The sequence below is a fragment of the Struthio camelus genome, chromosome 5, assembly GCF_040807025.1.
Source record: "Struthio camelus isolate bStrCam1 chromosome 5, bStrCam1.hap1, whole genome shotgun sequence".
NCBI lineage: Eukaryota > Metazoa > Chordata > Aves > Struthioniformes > Struthionidae > Struthio > Struthio camelus.
In genome coordinates, this window is record NC_090946.1 from 46,756,726 (window position 1) to 46,770,005 (window position 13,280).

The 13,280-nt window shown below is 41.8% G+C and overlaps 1 protein-coding gene across 4 annotated transcripts in view; it reads right to left on the bottom strand.

The window, feature by feature from the left end:
- Positions 1 to 12,132, bottom strand: part of PALS1 (protein associated with LIN7 1, MAGUK p55 family member) — a 61,631-nt gene extending 49,499 nt beyond the window's left edge. Inside the window, exon 1 of one of the 4 annotated variants that reach the window (XM_068946236.1) lies at positions 11,926 to 12,132. The gene's annotated coding sequence lies outside the window, so the exon portion shown is untranslated. The remainder of the gene's footprint in view (positions 1 to 11,925) is intronic. The other 3 variants (XM_068946232.1, XM_068946233.1, XM_068946235.1) reach the window with 3 other exon arrangements.
- Between the last annotated feature and the right edge of the window lie 1,148 nt (positions 12,133 to 13,280).

The following is a 13,280-nucleotide window of genomic DNA, read 5'->3' on the forward strand; positions in this document are numbered from 1 at the left end:
TTATATGCACTCTGTGTGACTGGGGGGGGGGGAGGGGGGGAGGGTTTGCTTTCTAATTTTGCAAAGTGAGAAGACAGGTTCTTACCCTAGCGAAGCATTTGATCTTGAGATTTTTCATTAGAAAATACAAAGTCAAAAAAAAACCCCACAAACAAACTTTTCTTGAACAAGCCAAGAATACTTCAGTGACTTTTATCATTTTGTTTGGAGTCTGAGTGTTTAAAACATTTTTTATTAAAAACTTTTTCAAATAATCTCAAAAAAAAAAATATTGACCACGTTAACAAGCACAGCAACACTGTTTGTGTGCTGATTACTCAGAGCAACCAGCTGCAAGTGAAGTCACTGGGATCAATCTTTAGTGTCAAATTAACCAACTGGGTTAAGTGAGGCAAATCACAGCTGGTATATCTGATTTCCTCTCAATCTTGGCAGGGTTTTAAGTTTTATCATTGCTTCTTACCATCAATTCCTTAGAAAACAGCAAAAAATTTGTTGGAATATAGATTAACCATTATCCATTACATATGCTTTGTCACCTCAAACTGAAGTATTACAGTGCAATTTAAGTCAGGTTATAGCTTAAACCCATTTGAAAATTTGAGAATAACGCACAGAGCAGCCAATAGTGGTTCTCAGTGGAAACAACAGATATGTCACCCAGGAACGCCAATACCTATGATATTGCCTTCAGTTTTCCAAAGTCAAGCCTGTGGTCTTTGTTTCAAAGCTGAAGTTCAGAACTTTGGGGATCAAAGCAATCATTTTGCCCTTCTGACTTAGTTTTATTCCATTTGATTTAAAGAAAGTCTTTGAGAGGAGCTGTCTTCTACGAGTCCCTCAAAGTTCTCCAATCCCTGAAAAAGCACATCATCTCAGCAATGCAAGCAGAATAGAATTTTGTTCCATTGCCATTGTGTTATAAAGCCTGCAATAACAAAATTTATTTTACAGAGAACGGTCCTCAAGAAATAATAGAACAAAACCAGGAATGTTTAGGTGTCCCACAGTTTGGAGTGCAAACAGACAGACTTCATCCACCATTTCCAGGAGTTCAGAGTTTGAACCAAAAGCTTCACACACCCTTTTCCATGTGACTAATCAGTTGGAAGGTACTTATCTATTCAGGAAGTACTGTCAATCTGAAGCCAGCTCACATTTTACATTAAGAGGAAAATATTTACTTACTCTGGAGAAGAACACGTGATATAATCAGCACTCATTCCTTTTACAAATCTTGTCAAAAGCGTAAAGGTGGATACAATTATTTCCAGATATTTGGTCAATATTCACAGCTTAAAAATATGCTGAGCTTCAGTAAAATTTCACCTCACAATTTTCAAGTATTGAAACCAGAATGTACTATGCAAGGTCAATGAGATTTGTGAATATCTCTGCACTCCACTGACTAAAAGCATTCTAGATATGCACCTGTACTCGCTCAAGATCAACTCTGGAATTCTGAATACAAACAGAAATGCTTTTATTGGTGAATTTTAGGTTTCAACAAATTAAGCCCATGAATGTACTTTCTTCTCGCTCCTCTAAACTTTAAAAGCCCATTTAAGGGGCTCCCACGCGCAAGACAAGAGTCTTGCTTTGGGTTATAGATATTACCATTTATTGCTGAAGTGTCTATTTTGATTTTGGTTCTGCATACACTGTGGTTATATATACATATATAGAGAGAGAGAGTTAGTGCAGTGCATTGCTGCATAATACGACATTGTAAAACCAGAAATCAAAGCCAGTGCAAATTGCAACTGTTAAATAAAATTTTTCAGTCTTTGCGTAACTGTAAGTATATTTTAATATAACAATGTTATATTAATGCCTTAATGCCTGAAATGATGTAATGGTCAACAATAATATGCTTGATGGTTAACGAGTTTCTCAAAATACAGGTTAAAAGTTAGGGATGGAGTTCCTTGCAAAGAGTGATCGTAAGATAAGGCCAATTGTTATTTCTTTGCATTATCTTTTTCAAGTGAAGAAGAAAATAAGGCTGCATAAGAAGCTGAGCTGAAGGGACAACAGCTTAATTTAAAGATGTTGATAAACAAGCTCTAGCAAATCTTGTTGTAGCAGATTAAGTTACTATCCTCAGCTGTAGACTCTGTTCACCCCTTGGTCAAAAGTCACAGATCCCAAAAGCAGGGTTGGCCGTAGAGAACGCGTACTGACACCTCAGCCACTTCAGTGCTAAGATTTTCGTCTTAGTTTGGGTTCTCTCCCTCAGACACCACACTGCACTGAAACGACTGAGGAACAAGCACTTTATCTGCCAACTCCGCAAGCGATGAACTAGACGAGCAGCTGAACAGACAAAGGTGAAAACTGTGACTTGTACATCACCAAGCTATAGCAACAACCTGAATTTATTCTGAAGCAACTAGAATCAGATGCACCACTCATCACAAATCCATCCAAACCAAAAATGAAAGAAAAAAATTGCTCTCAAAAAACGTGTCAAAAGCACAATCTAAACTTAAACAATTAGTAATTAAGCTTAACAGGCTCTGGTTAGCCATATTATGTACCTTAAAGCCTAAACACTCAGCTGTGAAGTAGCTCTAAGAAATAAAGCATTGAGGTTTTGTGTGGAATTTTAATCATCACATGAAGTCCCAACTACAGAAGTCAGAAGCAGCACTAACACACATAACAACACAAGAACATTGTAAATATTTTTCTAAGATCTGACAGGAGTGGGCACTTAAGATGGAACACAAAACTAGTCTACATTTACTCCCCAGCCACTTAGGTATGCAGCTGCATTCATTAAATATTTGTATAGAAAAGACTTCAAAAAACACTGACTGAAGGAGAAATTGTATGAAGTTCTCACCAATGGAAGTCAGAAACTGGCTTAGGGAATAAGCATACATTAATTCAAGTTTACAACTCAAGCTGTTAAGTTTGAAAACGTTTGCAAATATTTAATACCTTACTACTGGAGAGGTGGTGTTTTAGATTTTACACTTTCCATTAAATGAAAGTCTTCAAATTTGTACTGTGCAGTTATATCCTAGCACTTATTCATTAAGATTAAACACATACAACACTTATAAATTAGGAATCACCACTGATTAGCTGTGGAAAATATACTTAAGGCTTCAAAAACAACTTGTGATAGAGTTCACTTCTGCAGACTGTCCACTCCCACCTTTAACCGAGCTTTTAGCTTTTAAGATTTATTTGCCTTTCCAAGCAAGTACAAAAAGAAATAATTCCTAAATTCAGCATCATGAAACTCTATTTGCAACAGGGGACCCCACAGGCCCATTCATCAAAACTGAACCACCAGTACGGAATCCCAGTGATGACACCAAATATGCCATTTTTGCAGAGAGGAATTCACAGAGGAACCAGGACTGCCTTAGTAGGCAGATTAAGATTTTTCAGCCGATCTCGAGCTTCTCTTATCCTCCCTTGCTAGGGCTTCCCAGCTCTTCAGTTTCCCCCCTTTTTTACCAGCTTGTTACATGCCTGTAGCCTAGTAGAGTATAATATCTGGTTGGCATAATCTGGCCTTTACCTGCCATATTTTTAGAGAACAAATTTCAGTAAGTAGTAAAATTTGGTTTCTGCACGTTTAGGGTAAGAATATAAGAAACGCCCTACTGAGTCAGTCAGAACAATCGTCCATCCAGTCCAGAATTCCGCGTCTGACAGTGGCAACCAGAAACGCTGTTTAAGGATAACTTGTATTCCCCAAGCATCCACAACCGTTGAATTAAGGACATTAGATAGTACATCCGTGACTGTTCTACTATGAAACATTAACTGTATCTGTCAGTGGACCTGCTGTCTAGGAATCTGTATAATTCCTTTTTTTTTTTTTTTTTTTGGAACCTGTTGATATCATTTGCCTCCACAAACCCTGTGGTAATAAAGACCAGCAGTTTACTACCCAGTCTGCAAACACAAACCCTCTTTCACCTGTTTCAAACCTATCTGTCAGTTTAATCAACTGCACCCTGCATTTGTGAGCTCCACAGCCTTCGTGACTTCTTTTCTGAAACCTCCATCATATCCCCTTCCAGCCTTGTCCCCTTCAAACTGAAGGGTTCCAGCCTTTTCAGTATCTTCTTGTAAGGCTCCATCCCCTTGGAAGCTTTTGTTGCCCTTTTTCAATTCTACTGCTATGTACTTCCCTAGATGCAGAGACCTAAACCGCACACAAGACAATAGGGTTTTGGATAGTAACCATATAATGTCTTCTGTTATCTTCTTAATAAGCCCTTCCTGATACAGTTAACATTTTGTTGACTTTCTAGCTGTCACTGGAGATAAAAGCATAGCAAACAGATACTTTCTTAGTGACAAAATTTGTCACTAAGAAGAATTTGTTCTCACCAGTTCTACAGCAACTAGGAGTCTGTTCCATTCATTTATTTTCACAGACATCTAATAATCCCATTACACCCTTCCCAAAAATTACTGCTTGAGCTACTGGCACTGGACTACTCTGCTTCTCATACTACGAGATAACAGTCATCATTATGTCCCACAAGAAGTAATATTCCTGTTCAACTCCACTCTTGCATAGAAAATTCACACTGGAATAGAAGGGGTATCTTCTAAAGAAGAACCAAGATAGTAGTGCAGAAGGAAAGAAATGCTAAGTATTTGACTTTACAAATCAATCCAACTTTAAGATGCAATACAATAATAGGGTAGGAAAGAGAAAGCAAGAGGTCATAAGACTCACGGTGTAGGAATGGTGTGATCCAATACATAACCTTTGTTTCCTTCCCAGTATTGTCTGTCTTGCCTATTTAGAGGCTGTCAACTCTAAGACCCATGTTTGAAGGTCTACAGAACTATGGAATGCAAGAAAAAGACCAACAGAAACGTTACAAAAAAAGCAGTGGCAAAAATACAAAAAGCTCACGCTAAAACAAGAAAGATCTAAGGAAAAACAATACATCATGACTATTCAAATTGATCATACGATTACTCCCTGGCAGTTATACTTATAGATTCACTAGTCTAAAGACAACACTGATATCAAAGTTGAAATAGTTTATAACCTAACAATTACTCCATAAACAATAAGCCCAAATAACTCTTAACTGCTGCTTCAAAACATCACACAACAAAATGCGGGGTTCTATTTTTCAGTCAGAGAAATAGCTCTCAGGTGCACTTCATTTTTGACTTCTTACTTCAAGATTGGCAAAAGGTTAAAGAAAGTAATGACCTACCATATATGTCAAAATAACCAGTCTTGAACAGCTTCTCTCCTGCTGAGTTACCTTAAAACTATCCTCAGGATTTTCTCTTCTGGAAGGAAGGACAAATGACATTTGCTTTTCACATCCCAAGCTGTCTTTGGGATATACTTACAGTCCTTAATCTTTTTGTCTTGCTTGATGAGCCAAGGGAGAAAAAAAAAGAAATTTAAGCTGGCTAAATGGCACAAACTATCTATTAGACTCTGTAGAAGACACAGATCGCCACTTTCCTCTTCTTTCCACTGAAGGCAAGCAACTGGCTCCTTAGCAGTTCTAGCTAGTACTCATTACAACACCGTGAAGCAACGTGCTTTGCCTGGAAGAGACTGTATCACTGTGGTTAAAGTCTTGAGAGACGATCACAGCACACACTAGAGGAATATTCTAAGAGTGGGCAAGAACCTTGACAAAGTGATAATACAGGAGGAAAAAAAAATTCCACTAATTAACAAGAACTTGAGGCTCAAGAAGAATTTTAGTGCTTTTTATACTCTTCAAGAAATTAAGTGTGAAACAGACTATTCTGGTCTGCTCAAAACCAAGTCGTAAATACTACTGGGCTCATAAGTCATTTACTCACTCAACCCAGCAAGACAATGCCAAGCTGATCAGCTTTTATCTCATTTACTCTAAGAGACTGTGCTTCCCTGTAAGTAATTAGGTTACAAATTTAGAACATATCTCAACTACTGGAAAAAAAAGAAATGGTATGAATTTGCATTATGTTTAATTATCCTGCAGTAACTTTTAAATACTTATATCCAGTTCAATTTCCACTCACTTTCCTTCTCTTGCACTTGAGAATTTTTAATAACGTTTAAAGAAAATGTAAAGGCCACTGCACGGTAGCACTAAACATTTTATCACTGCTGGATAGAACTGATTCTGCAGAAAGCACACAACACCCAGTAATACTATATTCTCCCACTAACACAGGACTAGGGTTATCTGTGGACATCAGAGGTCCTTTCAAACACTGGGAGAAGAGAAATCCACTCTCTGAAAACAAAGCCATAAATACCTAAGGAGTAAAATCAATACAAACTACATAATACAAACCCTCTGCTGTTTAAAAACTATGGACGCATAGCCCAAAAGCACAAGCTTTGCCTTCAGAGATGAGAGAACATTTAGGAAATAGGACATATTCACTACAGGAATTAGTAACGCATTCTTTTTGCCAATACAAGACTTAACATCTAGTTTCTGTTGAGCATAACCCATTCAATTGTAGTATCTCTTCCACAAAAGCAGCTTTAATTTTCTTAGACAGCTGAGATGCACTGCATTAATCCATCATTAATCTATCTCCATATATAACCCGTCTCATCTTTGATTAACAGCAGACAAATCAATGGCAATTTGATAAAACAAGATAAACTAGGGTGACCACAAGTTCTCAACCAGGACACTGAGGGACACTGCTTGACCTGATGTTAAGGTCAAGCCTTAGCTTTATGCACAGAGGCATCATATTCTAAAGAAAGCGTTGCCATGATATCTCCTGCGCAAAGGATTTAACAGCTCAATACCACAACTGCCATGAAGAAAAGATGCTTGCCTACCTGGAATTCTCCTCTACCATACAAAAGACCTACATACCATACAAAAGCTCCTATATAACTGATAAGCAGAAAAGGAGTTGTCAAGGCATACTACCTTCACTGAATTTGACTACAAAGATCATTTCAGTTAACAGAACACTTGGTTCTGCACTTGAATATTAACCGAGATGAGAGCTAATCAGCTGATCTCTGTTACCCAAACTGAAACTAAGACTTGACTCCTGGGAAGAAGATAAGCAGTGGGAAACATTAAGTGAAGTCATTTCTCTCTTCTTTGATTTTACAAAAGCATCATACCAATTACATTTTACCAGCCTTTCAGCCTTGAACAAGATGAATGTCTTAGCAGTTTTGTTATCCTTTCATATATCGCTCACCAAATGTAAGTCATTCGCTATCCCACTGCTAACAACGTGCTCATACATAAATCCCTGGCATTCCTTATACCATGCTACTGAAATGAGAAGTAACTCTTTTACACGCTAATGCACATTGTCCCCTTTTGATGACAAAGGTTTGTAATCAGAACTCCATGACCAAATCAATCAACACTACTGGTGTCTAAATGACTACTACTTTTCTACTCTCTCCTTCTTGACTTTAAGAACATATACTCATCCCTGGAAATAGAATTGGAATGCATATAGACACCTCCCAGCAGCTACTGTCAGGTCAAAGAGCGGTTGCTGAGGTTGCACCAGCACTTCCTGGTTATCTAAGGTTTTTAGTTTTGCTCATTTCAATACTCTTAGAGAGCATAAAGATATCACTGAACAACTTCATGCCATAAAAATTTGGCAATTCACACTGCCTTTTCACATAACAGTCGATGTTAACACACAAGCGTGGGCTTTAGACGCTAACATACTCTCTGACTACAGAAGAGGCTAACACCTTTTCTAAAGGACCATTTAACTCTATGCCTTAGCATACCCTTCCCAGAAATCAGTCATGGTTCTAATCTATTTACTTTCTGAAAACCATTTGAGAGCCTTTTGACTTATCTGTTATGCTCAAATAAACAAGTAGACTTTCCCACAGCCTCCCCATAACATGAATCCTAATGCAATACAAGGATGAAATTCATAGTTTGTTTTCTAACATATTTTTCTACAAACTAGCTTTTTTCCACAGAATTTCCATCCATTATTTCATCTTTTTTTAGATTTTTGAGGGATACGGGGAATTTGTTTTCTATACTGACGAAGCATGAAGGATTCAGAACACTAAACTTTCCGATTAGCAATCATGACCCATACTGTCACACATGCCAATTGTCAAACCTTTTCTCTAGCTTAGAAAATAAATGCAAAAAAGAAACACTATAGCATTGAGGTTAAATTAAGTATTAAAAATATTAACAGAAATTCACTTCAATTCTTATTTATCATTTTTCTTTAGAAGATAATTATGGCCTACCAAAGCTGATACATGATGCAATAGGCAAATCACTTCAGGAAACATAATGCATTGCAGTGATCTTCATATAGCAGATAACAATTATAGGTATGTTGAAACAATTACATTTTTGTATCTAATTAGTCCTCATCTTGTAAGAGAGTAGAACTAGATCCACAAGAGAATCTAAATGCCTTGCCACTTACTAGACTGCTCAGCCCTCAGATAAGCAACCAAGCTCCCTTCTGCAGTGAAAACATTAAGTTACAGATGCTGTTCAACAGTCTAAAACTAAACCTGAGTAGCAAATGGCCAAGGTAGCCAAGAACAAACAAAAAGAGAAAGAATAAAGACTTAACCCCCTAGAATTTAACTCCATACTACAAAAAAAAAAAAAAAAAAAAGATTCCTTTTCTCCTACTCATTCAACACTTGGCCCACATACAGGAGGGCTGGGTTCAAATCATCAATCTGTACCGATCACTTTCCCTGCCAGCCAGTCCCTGGGCTACATACCCTGCTTGCTCCCCACCCCCAGGGAATATTACTCCTCAAAAATCAAACTCACCGGAGTCTGGAAGTGCCTCACACCAAAAAACCCACTGGTCTGGCCATTAAGGAAACAACAGATGTGGATTTCAAGTTCCCTCAAATAGCAGAGGGATTTGAACCTGAACTTCAACATACTGGACAAGTACTCAAACCACTTGCTGGGAGAGGCGGTGTTGCATCACTTTTCTGCAAAAAAAGTAGTATGCAGGATTTGCCCTGTCTTTCTTTCTCCTGTTTCAAAGACTAGAGTCATTCCTTATACAATTCATTTGTGTGTTAATAATGTTATCTCTGCTCACTTTCTTATTCAACTGATGCATACTTTGAGAGTTACAGTATTTTTTTTTCCTCTTTGCAAATAGCTCTTCATTAGTATGCAATTGGACATCCTCGGGACTATAAAACAAGTGTCTATCAATAGATAGGCATAGTATATCACAACTGCTTTAAAAAGAAAAAAGCTTATTTGAAAATATCCTGGCATATAAATAACTTATCTGGCTATAATTTTTTCCTTTTGTTTAGAAATCTGCCTCACATTTCAACTTGAATTATATTTAAAGTATTTCACTACATAGTTATGTCAGAAGCGTGGGGAGGAGGACATAAACATAAAACACTTATTCCGCCAGAACTGGATAAAGCACTGTGCTGGATAAAGCGCTTCAGTAGATAATTATACTAGAAAAATACTTTTTACAGCACACCTGATTTAAAATTACAGAATAGGCCGTGTTTCCACCAAGTCAGTTTCCATCACATATGTACCAGCATATCTTTTCAAATTCACAAATGCCTCACTTGGCCCATTATCCAAACACCGTAATATCAAGCCTTTCTATAATACTACTTGTCACATTAAGAAGTTTTTTTTTTTAAATGGCCAGATGCTACAAAGTTTAAGAACTTTAAATTTGACATACGAACACAAATACTGATCCTTTTTTCTAAGGAGCAGCGGACTGTTTGAACTCTTAGCTACCAGAACTCTAAAGCCTAATATTTTATTAGGAATGTAGTTAATCAAAAGTGCAAATTAGGGAAATCTGAATAGTTGAAACAGGTAGTTACAACTTTTATTATTTGATGTTAAGCGTCAGTCTTTAAGGAAACATCATAACAGAATTTACATCTACAAATGCCGCAGGATTTTTGAAAGATTGCAACTTCAAACTCACTATAGTAAGAGATTTTGATTACAAAGCAGCAAATAAAGTGTTATGAAAATATAATTATTTACATGGAAAAAAATATACAGACACACATAAACTTCAGATTACATTGTTTTATGTGTCCATAATCCTCGGTACAAAGGCTAACCTCCATATTACATTTTTACTGGTTCTACATCACATATTGCTTGCCCGGCACCCCTCAATGGTCTGAATAATTCTTGCAAATTCCTAAGACAGCTAAGTCAGCCTACTGAAGAAATATTTTGATTTACATTTCAAAGTAAGTTCAGATCTTGTGAAAGCAAATTCAGTAAAATTTAAGTAAAAACACCACCTTTACCATCATCTAATTCCTACAGAACACAAACTACCACCCATAACTATTCCATACTCCGTAAGGACACATGATACACATTAGAAGGAGGCAAAGTTTGAAAGGGCTACTTTGAAAAGAGTGATCGTGTATTAAGAGTAATGTTAATTAAATTTAACATTGTAGTACACTGGTTCACAAAGTGCTGCAATATAAATATTTGATGCTTTGTTAAACCATCAGCTTAGCATGTAAAATACAGAGGGTTTTTGGATCACAGTATGTTGGCAAACAGTTAATATATGTACAAAACACAGCTACACTCTACAGCATTGGACATTTAAATGTGTAACTACAGTTCTAAGGTGATTATGAGAAAAAAGAAGTAGCATTTGTGAAAATTCAGATGACAGATCAAAAAGAAAAGATTACAGGCTCAGACGCCTAACCAGAGACACATCAAAGATATCCTATTCTTAGGAAATTCAGGAAAAACACCCCAATTCTCCAAAGAGACAGACAGGCCCCTTCAAGACGCCTGAAGCTGCGCACCAACGCGGCAGACACTTAAAGAAAAACACCAGTCACTTTTTAAAAGCTCGACTACAACGTCCAGTTATGCAAAACACAAGTATTTTTCTAACTGATGCAGTTAGTTTATGCCCAAACATTTCAATTATAAGGGCTTCAAGCTGACTTTTCCCCTTTTCATATTCCTGATTATTCAATTTTTTCCCCCAGAATGTCTGTCTCACCTATGAGACATTAAAGTCATTATTTTGGACAGTTTTTTTTTTTTTTTAAATATCAACAGTTTTCAGTTCGACCAAATACAAAGTCCTTTAAGGTACTCGCGCAAGCTGACGTCGCACGCTCCAAGTCACCGTGCTCTCTGCCGCCTGCCCGCGCAACCCCTGCCCGGGCTCCCGGCAGGAGGGCACCGCCGGGGCAGGGACGTTCCCAGCGCAGCCTCCAGAGTACCGCCGCGCCCTCACCAATACGCGCGTTCCCCACTGCAGATCATTAAACTACACTGGCAGTCCAGGGCATACTCAACCTACTTTAAACTAATCCTGCGAAGCTCCACAAACCGGCGGTCTCTTTACAGAGACAAAAGTTTCCAAAACACGGAATTGCCGGCAGATCGGAAGTGCAAGAAGGGAGAGAAGCATTAAGTGCGCCCTTATTGAAAACAAAAACAAAACCGACCAAACCAAAACAAAGCAAACAACCCCCCCACCCACCCCCCCACCCAAACAAAACGGCCACTCCTGCCACCTCACGGAGAGCACAGCGAAGAACAGCCGCTTCCTATCACCTCTCGGCCTGCCCTCGCAACGCCTGCCCCGGCCAGCCGCCCCGGCACGGCGGCGGCGGAGGTGGGGGGAAGCTCTCGGCGGGGCGAGCCGGGCCCCCTCGCCGCCCGCCCCACGCGCTCCCGGCAACGGCGCAGGCACCTGCGACCACCGCGGCCAGGGCCGCCCCCCCGGGCCGCCCTCCGCGGCCAGGGCGCTGCCCGGTCCCCCCGAGGGCCGCCTCGGCCGCCGGCGCGGCGCGGCCGGAGGCGCAGGCCCGTGCGGGCGCCGCGGGCAGGGCCGCCGGCCAGGCTCCGCAGCCAGCCCGGGCTGGCGGCTGCCCGCCGGGACCTGTTAGCTCCGCGCCGCAACGCGGGCTGCGCTCACCGTCCTTTCCTCGCCGCCGCCGCCGCCGTCGTCACGCTCCGGCCGAGCCACCGGCTGGGAGTCACGGCCGGCCGCCCGCACGTCCCCGCGCCGAGCCCGCGCACGCACAGACACAACTACCGCTCCAGCCCCACCGAGCTGCGCAGCCGCCGCCGCCGCCGCCGCCAAACGCAGCCCGGCCCGGCCCCGCCCCCGCGCCCGCTCCCAGCGCCGCCGCCGCCCCGCCCCCTCCCCCCCGACGCACGTACGCGCGGGACCCGCCCACCGCCCGCCGCAACCGGCGGGGGCGCGCGAGCCGCCCGGCTGAGGGGGCGCGTCGCGGGAGGGGGGAGGGGAGGGCGCTGAGGGAGGGCGGCGGCCGCCAACGGCTGCCGTCATGGTCACTCCAGGGCGGGCGAGGGCTGCAGGCGGCTCGCGTCGAGAGGCGAGCGGGGGGCACGGCGGAAACCAGGCCCTCCGTGGCGCCGGCGTCGTGTGCCGCCCCTGCGCGGCGCTCGCTGGGTCGCGCCGGGGCACCGCAGCTGGAGCCGCTGCTCCCTGAAGGGCGGCTCCGTCCTCCCCGAGGCCTGCGCCCGCCGCCGCCGCCCTGCAGCCTCCCGCCGGCAGCCTGGGCTGGCGGGGGCCCGGGGCGCTGCCTGCCGCCGCCGTCCCTTCCTTGCCCGTCGTCTCCCCTTGTCGCCTCGCAATCCCAGCCGAAGGCCGAGTCGGACTGTTACGGGAAGAAAAATGCTTATTCTGAGATTCAGCTTTGGAAGAGCAGGGAGAGGGTCAGGCACAGACCCGCTGTCTGGAGTGGAGGGAAGAGGTCATTAAACACGGTTTTACCAGGTCTATAACCGTGGCTGCTTTACGAGACCAGGGAAATACATCTTCAGCGCTGCAGTTTAGTTTGACTTTGAACTAAAAACTGCATTCCCGCCCCCTGTTTTTCAGGCTAGCCTGCGAAGACCGTTGCCTGAGGCATTAAAAGAAATACAGCAGTCTGAGATGACTTGACCTTGCCAAGGTAGCTAGTTCCACATAACAAGGCCAGAAAAAACAGTTTCGTAGGCCACTAAAAAGCCATTAAAGAGACACCTCCTTTTTGCCCATCTCTTCTTGCTTCAGTTTAATCATTACAACTCTATCATTTTCAGTTATGAAATCCACACTTCTAACTTCCTATAAATTGCCTTCCTATACCATGTTTTGTTTGGATCCCTTTTGAACACGCAGATTCTCTCTGTTTAAGCCACAAAACCAGATTCCATGATTCCTGAGCATATGACATGGCCAACAGACCTGCCGTTAATGTACGTCCTGTCCGGTCAGTTGCAGAGGACACTGTTAAGACCTTTTCACACTGTGGCTCAGGC